Here is a 12,822-nt window from a genome sequence, read left to right as displayed (position 1 = left end):
TTTTTAATATCTATGGTGACATTAACGTCATAAAGGCTCAAATATTATAATCGCATTTTTATGATTAATCTTGCAAACCCATTAAAAGAATTAATTAGATCAATATTCTAAATTGACCAATATCTTTTTTTAATATCTATAGTGATATTCAGGTGATAAAGGCTGAAATGTTATAATTGGATTTTCATGGATAATCTTGCAAACCCATTAAAAGACTTAATTAGATCAATATTTTAAATTGATCAATTTTATTTTTTAATATCTATGGTGACATTAACGTGATAAAGGGTCAAATATTATAATCGCATTTTTATGAATAATCTTCCAAACCCATTAAAAGAATTAATTAGATCAATATTCTAAATTGACCAATATTATTTTTTAATATCTATGGTGGTATTAACGTGATAAAGGCTGAAATGTTATAATTGAATTTTCATGAATAATCTTGCAAACCCATTAAAAAAATTAATTAGATATATATTCTAAATTAACAAATATCATTTCTTTAATATCTATGGCAGTATTCACGTGATAAACGCTGAAATATTATAATTGAAGTTTCATGGATAATCTTGCAAACCCATTAAAAGACTTAATTAGATCAATATTTTAAATTGATCAATTTTATTTTTTAATATCTATGGTGACATTAACGTGATAATGGCTCAAATATTATAATCGTATTTTTATGAATAATCTTGCAAACCCATTAAAAGAATTAATTAGATCAATATTCTAAATTGACCAATATCATTTTTTAATATCTATGGTGGTATTCACGTGATAAAGGCTGAAATATTATAATAGAATTTTCATGGATAATCTTGCAAACCCATTAAAAGAATTAATTAGATCAATATTTTAAATTGATCAATTTCATTTTTTAATATCTATGATTGCATTCCCGTGATAAAAGCTAAAATATTATAATCGCATTTTCATGGATAATCTTGCAAACCCATTAAAAGAATTAATTAGATCAATATTCTAAATTGATTAATATCATTTTTTAATATTTATGATGGTATTCACGTGATAAAGGCTGAAATATTATAATCGAATTTTCATGGATAATCTGGCAAACCCATCAAAAGAATTAATTAGATCAATATTCTAAATTGACAGATATCATTTTTTTAATGTCTATGGTGGAATTCATGTGATAAAAGCTGAAATATTATAATTGAATTTTCATGAATAATCTTACAAACCCATTAAAAGGATTAATTAGATCAATATTCTAAATTAATCAATATCATTTTTTTAATATCTATGGTGGTATTCACGTGATAAACGCTGAAATATTATAATAGCATTTTCATGGATAATCTTGCAAACCCATTAAAAGAATTAATTAGATCAATATTCTAAATTGATCAATATCATTTTTTAATATCTATGGTGGTATTCACGTGATAAAGGCTGAAATGTTATAATTAAATTTTCATGGATAATCTTGCAAATCCATTAAAACAATTAGATCAATATTCTAAATTAACAAATATCATTTTTTTAATATCTATAGTAGTATTCACGTGATAAACGCTAAAATATTATAATTGAATTTTCATGGATAATCTTGCAAATCCATTAAAAGAATTAATTAGATCAATATTCTAAATTGACCAATATCATATTTTAATATCTATGGTGGTATTCACGTGATAAAGGCTGAATTGTTATAATTAGATTTTCATGGATAATCTTGCAAACCCATTAAAAGAATTAATTAGATCAATATTTTAAATTGATCAGTTTTATTTTTTAATATCTATGGTGACATTAACGTGGTAAATGCTCAAATATTATAATCGCATTTTTATGAATAATCTTGCAAACACATTAAAAGAATTAATTACATCAATATTCTAAATTGACCAATATCAATTTTTAATATCTATGATGGTATTCACGTGATAAAGGCTGAAATGTTATAATTGGATTTCCAAGGATAATCTTGCAAACCCATTAAAAGAATTAATTAGATCAATATTTTAAATTGATCAATTTTATTTTTTAATATATATGGTGATATTAACGTGGTAAAGGCTTAAATATTATAATTAGATTTTTATGGATAAACTTGCAAACTCATTAAAAGAATTGATTAGATAAATATTTTAAATTGATCAATTTCATTTTTTAATATCTATGGTGGTATTCACGTGATAAAAGCTGAAATATTATAATCGGATTTTCATGGATAATCCTGCTAACCCATTAAAAGAATTAATTAGATTAATATTCTAAATTGATAGATATCATTTTTTAATATCTATGGTGGAATTCATGTGATAAAAGCTGAAATATTATAATTGAATTTTCATGGATAATCTTACAAACCCATTAAAAGAATTAATTAGATCAATATTCTAAATTAACCAATATCATCTTTTAATATCTTTGTTGGTATTCATGTGATAAAGGTTGAAATATTATAATTGGATTTTCATGGATAATCTTGCAAATCCATCAAAAGAAATAATTATATCAATATTTTAAATTGATCAATTTCATTTTTTAATATCTCTGGTGGTATTCACGTGATAAAGGCTGAAATGTTATAATTGAATTTTCATAGATAATCTTACAAACCAATTAAATATATTAATTATATCAATATTTTAAATTGATCAATTTCACGTGATAAAGGCTGAAATATTATAATTGGATTTTCATGAATAATCTTGCAATCTAATTAAAATGAAAATAATTAATTAAATCAATATTCTAAATTGACCAATATTACTTACCTTATAAAGGTTGAAATGTTATAATTAGATTTTCATGGATAATCTCGCAAACCCATTAAAAGAATTAATCAGATCAATATTTTAAATTGATCAATTTTATTTTTTAATATCTATAGTGGTATTCACGTGATAAAGGCTGAAATATTATAATTGAATTTTCATGAATAATCTTACAAACAAATAAAAAAAAAAAGAATTAATTAAATAAATATTCTAAATTGATCAATATCATTTTTTAATATCTACGGTGGTATTCACGTGATAAAGGCTAAAATATTATAATCAGATTTTAATGAATAATCTTATAAACCGATTAAAATGAAAAGAATTAATTAGATCAATATTTTAAATTGATAAATATATCATTTTTTTAATGTCTATGGTTGGTATTCACGTGATAAAAGCTGAAATGTTATAACTAGATTTTCATGGATAATCTTACAAACCAATTAAAAGAATTAATTAGATCAATAGTTTAAATTGATCAATTTCATTTTTTAATACCTATGGTGGTATTCACGTGATAAAGGCTGAAATATTATAATCGAATTTTGATGGATAATCTTGCAAACTAATTAAAATGAAAATAACTAATTAAATCAATATTCTAAATTGACCAATATCATTTTTTTTAATATCTACAATGGTATTCACGTGATAAAAGCTGAAATGTTATAATCAGATATCCATTGAAAAGAATTAATTAGATCAATATTTTAAATTGACCAATATTTTAAATTGACCAATATCATTCACGTGATAAAAGCTAAAATATTATAATCAGATTTTCATGCATAATTTTGCAAACTAATTAAAATGAAAATAATTAATTAGATTAATATTCAAAATTAACCAATATCATTTTTCAATATCTATGGTTGTATTCAAGTCATTAAGGTTGAAATGTTATAATCGGATTTTTATTGATAATCTTGCAAATTGACTAAAATAAAAAGAATTAATTAGATCAATATTCTAAATTGATCAATATCATTTTTTCATATTTACGGTGAAATTAATGTGATAAAGGCTGAAATATTATAATCGGATTTTCATGGATAATATTACAAACTGATTTGGTAAAGAACTATTTAGACTCCGTCAGCAGTTTTAACCAATATCATTTGGCTAAGGCATTCTAAAAGAAAAGATAACTAGAAGATGAAAAATCTTATTGAAATTTTTTAAAAATTGAAAAGTCAGTTTTTAATAGCTAAGAGATACTATTTATAGTAGAAAAAAAAATATAGTATGCAAAATTATAAAAATATCCAAAAAAATAATTAAAATACAAAATTGATCCCCTAAACGATGAAATTTTTATATCGAACTTTGTGACTAGGGCTGCGGTCCTCATCATCGTGCGTCTTGAAATTCTTTTTCTGAAAAATTATCATGGGTCTCCATTGGACGTTAGCAGCAAAAGTTAGGTCCGGTCCAAGTCTATCGTAAAATTCAAGACTAGTTGTTTCATGTCATTTCCTTCCATTTGTAAAGAACTCGACCTCGAGTTGTCATCAGCAGGGTAATACTGAAATAGATTTACCACGTTAAATATCTTGAAAATTTTCATCTCATTTGGGAGGTTAAGAATATAGGCATTGTCATTAATCTTCTGAATGATCTGAAATGGACTAATCTTCTTAGCGTTAAGCTTTTTTTGTCCTCCACACGCTCTTTGCGTAAATACACCATAACTTGGCCACCAACATTGAAGGACTTGAAATGCCTATATTTATCAGTTGTAACTTTATATTTGTCATTGGCTTCTGTAAGGTATTATTGTACTGTTTGAAAATATTCACATGCTGCTTTGCCAAGTTGCTTGCTGCAATACTGTTGTGAGAACCTGTAGGAAGGGCAATAAGATTAATTATATGCGCTGGGACTTTCTTGTACACAATTGCAATGGTGACATTTTTATAGAGCTGTGGACAGCACTGTTGTAAGCAAATTCTACTTGGGCAAGAGCAAGATTCTAGACAGTTTTCTTAGTACTGCAAATGCAGCGCAGAAGATTGCCAAGCGTGCAGTCCACCACTTCAGTTTATCCATAAGTTTGGGAATAGGCAGCACTGCTGTATCGAAATTCAATTCTAAAATATTTTCATGAAGTCATCCAGAAATGAGTTAAAAACTTCACATCTCTGTTAGAAGTAATGGTTTTAGGAATGCCATGTGTAATACCCGGCTAGACTCCGGTATCGGAATCCCTACCGTCCGGTGGGACCTCGGATGTCGGAAACCTCTAGAAGGGTAAAACTATGAATTTATGAAATGTTTTCATGTATTTCATGTTTTTAAGTAAGAAATTAAATGAGTTTTTGCATGAAAAATCTTTGGAGGAAACCCAGGTTCGGCCGCCGAACTCCGAAGTTCGGCCGCCGAACTCCGAAGTTCGGCCGCCGAACATGCATGCTTTCGGAGGGACTTTAGGCGCCCGAAAATTTTGAGTGAGGGAAATGCAGGTTCGGCCGCCGAACTCCAAGTTCGGCCGCCGAACCTTGCATGCATGCGGAGGCACATTCGGCCCCCGAACGTGGTCTGGCCAGCCACTATAAAAGGGTCCCTTAGCCGAAAACGGGCGAGTTTTTCCCCATTTTCGGCCAAGGTGAGCTTTCTGCCGCCCCTCACCCATTTTTGATGTTCTTCCTCTAAATCTTTCAAGATTTTCACTTGTTTTCCCTTGGTTTTGAAGATTTAAGCTTTTGAAACAAGTTTTGGAGCTTGGAAGTCTTGGAGCTAAATCCCTCCATTTTCCGAGCTAGGGTCGTTCTTCCTCTCGATCTTCAAGAGGTAAGCTTCGATCTATGCTTCTTTTATGTTTTATGAAAGTTTTATGCAAGTTGATGGGGTAGAATGCATGTTTAGGCTTGTTGTTAGGTTTATGGGTTTATGTTGTGTTTTGAACAATGTATGTTGGAAATGTGTTGTTTGAAGTGTTGTAGTTGGGGTATTTTATAGTTTGAGACCCCTAGGTGTGATGTATGATGTGTATGCATGTGTAGAAACAAGTTTATGCATGTTTTGAGGCGTTTTGGAGGCTGTGGACACAAGGGAGCCAAGTTTCTGCCCTTCGGCAGAAACTCAGGTTCGGCCGCCGAACCCCCTTGTGGAGGCAGTTTCGGCTGCCGAAGCCTGCCTCCGAAACTCAAGTTTCGTCTCTGTCTGGGAGGTTCGGCCGCCGAAAGTGCCGCCGAACCTGCATGACCTTCGGCTGCAGAGGGACTTTCGGCCGCCGAACCTGCCGCCGAAAGTGCCCTGTTCAGCCATTTCTTGCATGTTTTCATGTGATGTTTTCAGGATGTTTTAGGGGGTTTTTGGGGAGTATTTTAGAGTCATATTCAGGTATGTTTGGTCCCTCATTTGAGTCCACCTGTGTAGGTTCGGACCCGAGGAACCGAGACCCCCAGCAGTGAGCCAGCTGCTTCAGAGTCTCTTCAGAGCTAGCCAGAGGTGAGTGGAATAAACCTTAAGTTTTGAAGCAAATTAATGAAATGTTTTAGCATGATTCACGCATCATGAATGCCATGAGATATATCAGGTTGATTGCATTAGAACTCACGAATATGTTGCATTGCATACTTTGTTGTTGATGTGGATGAATGTTGAATGATCCATTAGCCCTGGTATGTCATGATAGCCTATGTGAGTCCAGGTGTGCCTGCTACGGCTCTACGCCCCTGGCCCTATGACTGATTATGGGAGTCCGGGTGTGCCTGCTACGGCTCTACGCCCCCGGCATGTATAAGTAAGAAAGATAGGGGCTAAATGGTGACAAGTTCATCCTTGTTGTGAAATGTTTGTGTTATGGCGCATACATGAAAGCATGATTTAAAATGATGTTTTATTATTCTGCTCATTGGGCTCTAGTAGCTCACCCCACTCCCTTTATCCCCAGAGTTGCAGGTACAGGATAGATCGGGAAGTCGGCTAGAGTGAAGTTAAGTCATGTATGTTGTAATAGATAGTAGTGGACATGAACATGATGTAACGAGTATTTATGACCATGTAATGTAATGAATGATTTGATGATGTATTGAGGATTATAGTAGTGCTTGACCTAGACATGTGTGAATCCCCATTATGTACAGAGTGTTTAATGAGTAATGATGTTAATGACCATGATTATCCAAGCTGATATGTATGATGATGATACCCCATTGGAGTATTTGATGAGGACTCCAGTGTGGGGTTTATGTATGATTTTGTGCATGCACAGGTTTTGCTTGGATAAGAGAAAAGAAAAATTTTTACAGATCATGTATATGTTGTTATGTATGGGATTCCACAGGTTTACAGGAGGTATGTAGGCTTGCTACGGGTCCCGGCGGCCTTAAGCCGATCTGGATCCTAGCGCCGGTAACGGGTCGGATTTCCGGGTCGTTACAGAGTGGTATCAGAGCCCTAGGTTCATATGGTCGGACCTAGAGTGTCGGGCTCATAGAGGTTATAGAAGGTCAAGCACACTAGGAAAAATCATGTCCACTAGGATAGGATGTAGAGTCCTGTCTATATGATGATATGATATGCCATGATGATATGCATGTGCATAAATGCTATGATATGATGCTATGTATGTGATGAGGGTTCATGTGTTTCCACATGAACCATATGATGCTAATGATTGTTTATGCTATGTGTTGTTTTTCAGAAAATAGAATGAGAGGAACTCGTCGATCTGCACGATTGACTGGAGTGCCACCTCAGGACGAGGGCGCTGATGCCCGTCCTTCAGCTTTGCCTAGGGCAATGTCCAGTAGGTCCAACAGAGACAGAGTGGCTAGAGACCCTAGAAGGTCTTTGGATCTGGGTAGAAGCAGATCAGTAAGGGGAACAGTGCAGGGAGGAAGTCTGAGGATATGGAAGTAGATCAGAGGAGGGATGGCAGTCTCGGTGTGAACATGCCGGAAGAGGGCATGGGAGAATCAGAAGGAGGCACTCAGGCCTCGAGTTATGTCCAGCCACATCACTACCCACCCTATTCACACCATCCAGGGTATTCGATGGGAGGTACATCGGATAACCCCAGTTTTAGCCCTTATCCTCCACATATGCCATACCCACCTTACTACCCACCATACTCTCAGTACCCCATGTACCCACCTCCACCTCCCTATACCAGTACAGCAAACCCTACCCCAGGGGATGTTGCACCTCCACCACCACCAGTACCTACTGTCCCGGAAACACAAGTACCCAAACCTACCTCATCTGGAGGGAGCAAGGTCAAGATGACCGATTACATGAAGTTGGGTGCTCCTCAGTACCGAGCAGGCGATGACCCATTTGAGTATCTGAGCAGGGTCAAGACTATTACAGATGAGATAGGGGCTAATGATAGTAGAGCCATTCAGATGGCTGGGTTCACACTGGAGTGCAAGAAGGCACGTGGTTGGTTTAAGAACTATGTGGACCCGAGAGCGGACAGTATGTCCTGGGAGGAGTTTGCTAATGAATTTGCAGGATGGACTTTCCCTGATAGTTCAAGGGAATTGAAGATGATAGAGTTCGAGCAGTTGAGGCAAACTGATGACATGAGTGTGGACGAATATACTGATAGATTTATGGAGTTGCTGCCATTTGCTGGGCAAGACCTTAGCACAGATCAGAAGAAGTCGAGGAGGTATATCATGAAGCTCCATCCCAGGTATTCCTCCTTGGTACAGTCAGCAGATAGAGAGAGTTTTCATGCCATAGTAGACATGGCTAGGAGAATGGAGGCTAGTGCCATCGTTCAGGGGACAATTAAACAGTCAGTGGCACAGTCTTCTGGTTCCAAGACCCCAGGTGGGGAAAGGTTAGACTCTTCTTCTCTGAGTGCAGCAGTTGCAGGCAGTAAGAAGTGGGACAGAGGCCACAGAAAATCTAAGAAGAATAAGTTCTGGAACAAGATCAAGTCAGGTCTGGGTTTAGGCAGTGGCTCAAGCTCTGGCGCAGAGGTTACAGCATGTATGAGATGTGGGAGACCACACAAGGGAGTATGTCTGGCAGGGACAAACACATGTTTCAGGTGCGGACAGGCGGGTCATTTGGCTCGAGATTGTCCTAGAGCAGCCTTTGCCGCACCGTCTCAGCAGACAGCCTCCGGCAGTGTGGTGCAGCCAGTAGCTCCAGCCGCAACACAGGCCAGTGGCAGAGGCAGAGGGAGAGGGTCAGCCTCTTCATCAGCAGGATACAGAGGTGAAGGTCCATCAGCTCCGGCACGGATCTTCACTATGACTCAGCAGGAGGCCAACACATCCAACACTGTGGTGGCAGGTAATCTCATCATTGGTTGTTCTGATGTGTATGCCTTAATGGACCCGGGTGCATCTCATTCTTTTGTTGCTCCGAGAGTCGTGGAGAGGGTAGGATTGATGGTCTCTGGGTTAGAGTGTCCCCTATGGGTCAGTGGACCCAAGTGTGACCCGTCAGTGGCAGAGGCAGTCTGCCAATGTAGTCCAGTTTTCATAGAGGGAAGATGCCTTTCCGCCGACCTCGTGGTTCTAGATTTGACAGATTTTGACGTCATTCTAGGGATGGATTGGTTATCGACCCATGGTGCTACCTTGGACTGTAGAGACAAGGTAGTCAGATTCAGAGATCAGGATGGGTCAGAGGTCGTCTTCAGAGGAGACAAGAGGGGTACACCTAGAGGTCTGATCTCAGCTCTTCAGGCTCGTAGGTTGCTTAGGAGGGGATGTCAGGGGTTTCTAGCTCATGTGAGGGAGTTAGATAGTCATGTCAGAGAGCCCGCCTCAGTGCCTGTGGTGAGTGAGTTCTTAGATATTTTCCCAGACGAGCTGCCAGGGTTACCACCTGCTAGGGAGATAGAGTTCGAGATTGAGTTAATGCCTGGTACCAGACCGATCTCTATCCCTCCCTACAGGATGGCACCAGCTGAATTGAAAGAACTGAAAGAACAGTTGCAAGAGCTGGTAGATAAGGGTTTCATCCGACCGAGTACTTCACCTTGGGGTGCTCCGGTTTTGTTTGTGAGGAAGAAGGATGGATCCCTCAGACTTTGTATCGACTACAGACAGTTGAACAAGGTCACTACCAAGAACAAGTACCCTTTGCCGAGGATCGACGATCTATTCGACCAGCTAGCAGGAGCAGGTTGTTTCTCCAAAATAGATCTGAGATCAGGGTACCATCAGTTGAGGATAAGGAATGAAGATGTACCGAAGACAGCTTTCAGGACCAGGTATGGGCACTATGAGTTCCTTGTGATGCCGTTTGGGCTGACCAACGCCCCTGCAGCATTCATGGACCTCATGAACAGAGTATTCAGTCAGTATCTGGATCACTTCGTTATTGTCTTCATAGATGATATCTTAGTGTATTCCAGAAATGCAGAGGAGCATGCCCATCACCTGAGGACAGTTTTGCAGACCTTGAGAGAGCATGGCTTGTATGCCAAGTTCTCCAAGTGTGAGTTTTGGCTTAGGAGCATATCATTCTTGGGGCACATTGTGTCAGAACAGGGTATTGAAGTAGACCCCAAGAAGGTAGAGGCTGTAGCTAACTGGCCTAGACCCACCACAGTGACCGAGATCAAGAGTTTTCTGGGTTTAGCAGGTTACTACAGGAGGTTCGTTCAGGACTTCTCAAAGATTGCTGCTCCTATGACCAAATTGACAAAGAAGAATCATAAGTTCATATGGACCGATCAGTGTGAGGAAAGCTTTGAGGAGCTTAAGAGGAGGTTGACTTCAGCACCGGTGTTAGCTCTGCCAAAAAGTGATGATGACTTCTCAGTATATTGTGATGCGTCCCGTGTGGGACTGGGTTGTGTGCTAATGCAAAATGAGAGGGTGATCGCTTATGCTTCTAGACAGCTGAAGAAGCATGAGCTGAATTACCCCACACATGACCTAGAGATGGCAGCAGTGATCTTTGCACTCAAGATGTGGAGGCATTACCTTTATGGGGTAAAGTGTAAGATCTTCACAGATCATAAGAGCCTGCAGTACATCCTGAGTCAGAGAGAACTGAACATGAGGCAGAGGAGATGGGTAGAGCTGTTGAGTGACTATGATTGCAAGATTCAGTACCATCCGGGTAAGGCGAATGTTGTGGCAGACGCCTTAAGCCGGAAATCACTCGGCAGTCTATCCCACATTTCAGCAGAGAGGAGGCCGGTGGTGAAGGAGTTCCACAGACTTATGAGTGAGGGATTACAGTTAGAGTTGTCTGGCACAGGTGCCTTAGTGGCTCAGATGAGAGTGATGCCCGTGTTTCTGGAGCAGGTAGCTCAGAAACAGCATGAGGACCCAGAGTTGGTCAGGATAGCCAGAACGGTTCAGTCAGGCCAGAGTGATGAGTTCAGGTTTGATGATAAGGGGATCCTCCGCTACGGGAGCAGATTATGTGTGCCAGATGACATTGGTCTGAAGGGAGATATTATGGGGGAAGCCCATAATACCAGGTATAGTGTTCACCCTGGAGCCACCAAGATGTATCAGGACCTGAAGAGAGTGTATTGGTGGCCAGCTATGAAGAAGGACGTGGCACTGTTCGTGTCAGCCTGCGATGTGTGTCAGAGGGTGAAACTAGAGCATCAGAAGCCGGCTGGAATGTTGAATCCACTACCGATTCCAGAATGGAAATGGGAGAACATAGCTATGGACTTCGTAGTGGGGTTACCGGCGACGTCCAGCAGATTGGACTCCATATGGGTGATTGTGGACAGACTCACCAAATCTGCTCACTTCATCCCTGTCAGGAGTGGTTACTCTGTGGACAAGTTGGCGCAGGTGTACGTAGATGAGATTGTCAGACTGCATGGGGTCCCGATATCTATAGTGTCAGATAGAGGGCCCCAGTTCACCTCCAGGTTTTGGCGGAGTCTGCAGAACGCTATGGGTACCAGATTAGACTTCAGTACTGCCTTCCACCCACAGACAGACGGACAGTCAGAGAGGACCATCCAGACAATGGAGGATATGCTCAGAATGTGTGTGCTAGATTTTGGCGGTTCTTGGAGGCAGCATCTACCTTTGGTGGAGTTTGCCTACAATAACAGCTATCATGCTAGCATAGGGATGGCTCCATATGAAGCTTTGTATGGGAGGAAGTGCAGATCACCTATCTGCTGGGAGGAAGTAGGAGAGAGGACTCTTGCGGGTCCGGAGTTAGTAGAGCTTACCAGCAGGGTAGTACCCATAATCAGAGAGAGGATAAAGACTGCTGCAAGTCGGCAGAAGAGTTATGCAGATATCCGCAGAAGACAGCTAGAGTTTCAGGAGGGGGATTTGGTTTTGCTCAAGGTGTCTCCTATGAAAGGAGTGGTTCGGTTCGGGAAGAAGGGTAAGTTAGCTCCACGGTACATCGGTCCTTTCGAGGTGCTTCAGAGGGTCGGTAATGTGTCGTACAAGCTAGACTTGCCTGCTTCGATGGAGAGAATCCATCCGGTTTTCCATGTTTCTCTATTACGGAAGTACGTGTCGGATCCTGGAAAGGTTCTTAGTGAGCCTGATGTAGAGATCCAAGAGGATCTCACCTATGTAGAGCAGCCAGTGCGGATCCTAGACACTCAGATCAGAAAGCTGAGGAACAAGGAAATCCCGATGGTGAAAGTCCTTTGGAACCACCACAATATTGAAGAATGCACCTGGGAGACACGGGAGTCCATGCTCCAGCAATACCCCCATCTGTTTTGAGGTGAGTGTTAGTTGTTCCATGTGTTGCATGTATGATATATTGTATGCTATGTTGTATGTTATGATTGATGCCATGCTTTGTATGTTAGTTGAGGAACATTCGGGGACGAATGTTCTTAAGGGGGGAAGAATGTAATACCCGGCTAGACTCCGGTATCGGAATCCCTACCGTCCGGTGGGACCTCGAATGTCGGAAACCTCTAGAAGGGTAAAACTATGAATTTATGAAATGTTTTCATGTATTTCATGTTTTTAAGTAAGAAATTAAATGAGTTTTTGCATGAAAAATCTTTGGAGGAAACCCAGGTTCGGCCGCCGAACTCCGAAGTTCGGCCGCCGAACATGCATGCTTTCGGAGGGACTTTAGGCGCCCGAAAATTTTGAGTGAGGGAAATGCAGGTTCGGCCGCCGAACTCCAA

This window comes from Manihot esculenta, chromosome 10 (assembly GCF_001659605.2).
Source record: "Manihot esculenta cultivar AM560-2 chromosome 10, M.esculenta_v8, whole genome shotgun sequence".
NCBI classification, from domain to species: Eukaryota; Viridiplantae; Streptophyta; class Magnoliopsida; order Malpighiales; family Euphorbiaceae; genus Manihot; species Manihot esculenta.
Note: the sequence above shows the minus strand (reverse complement) of the source record.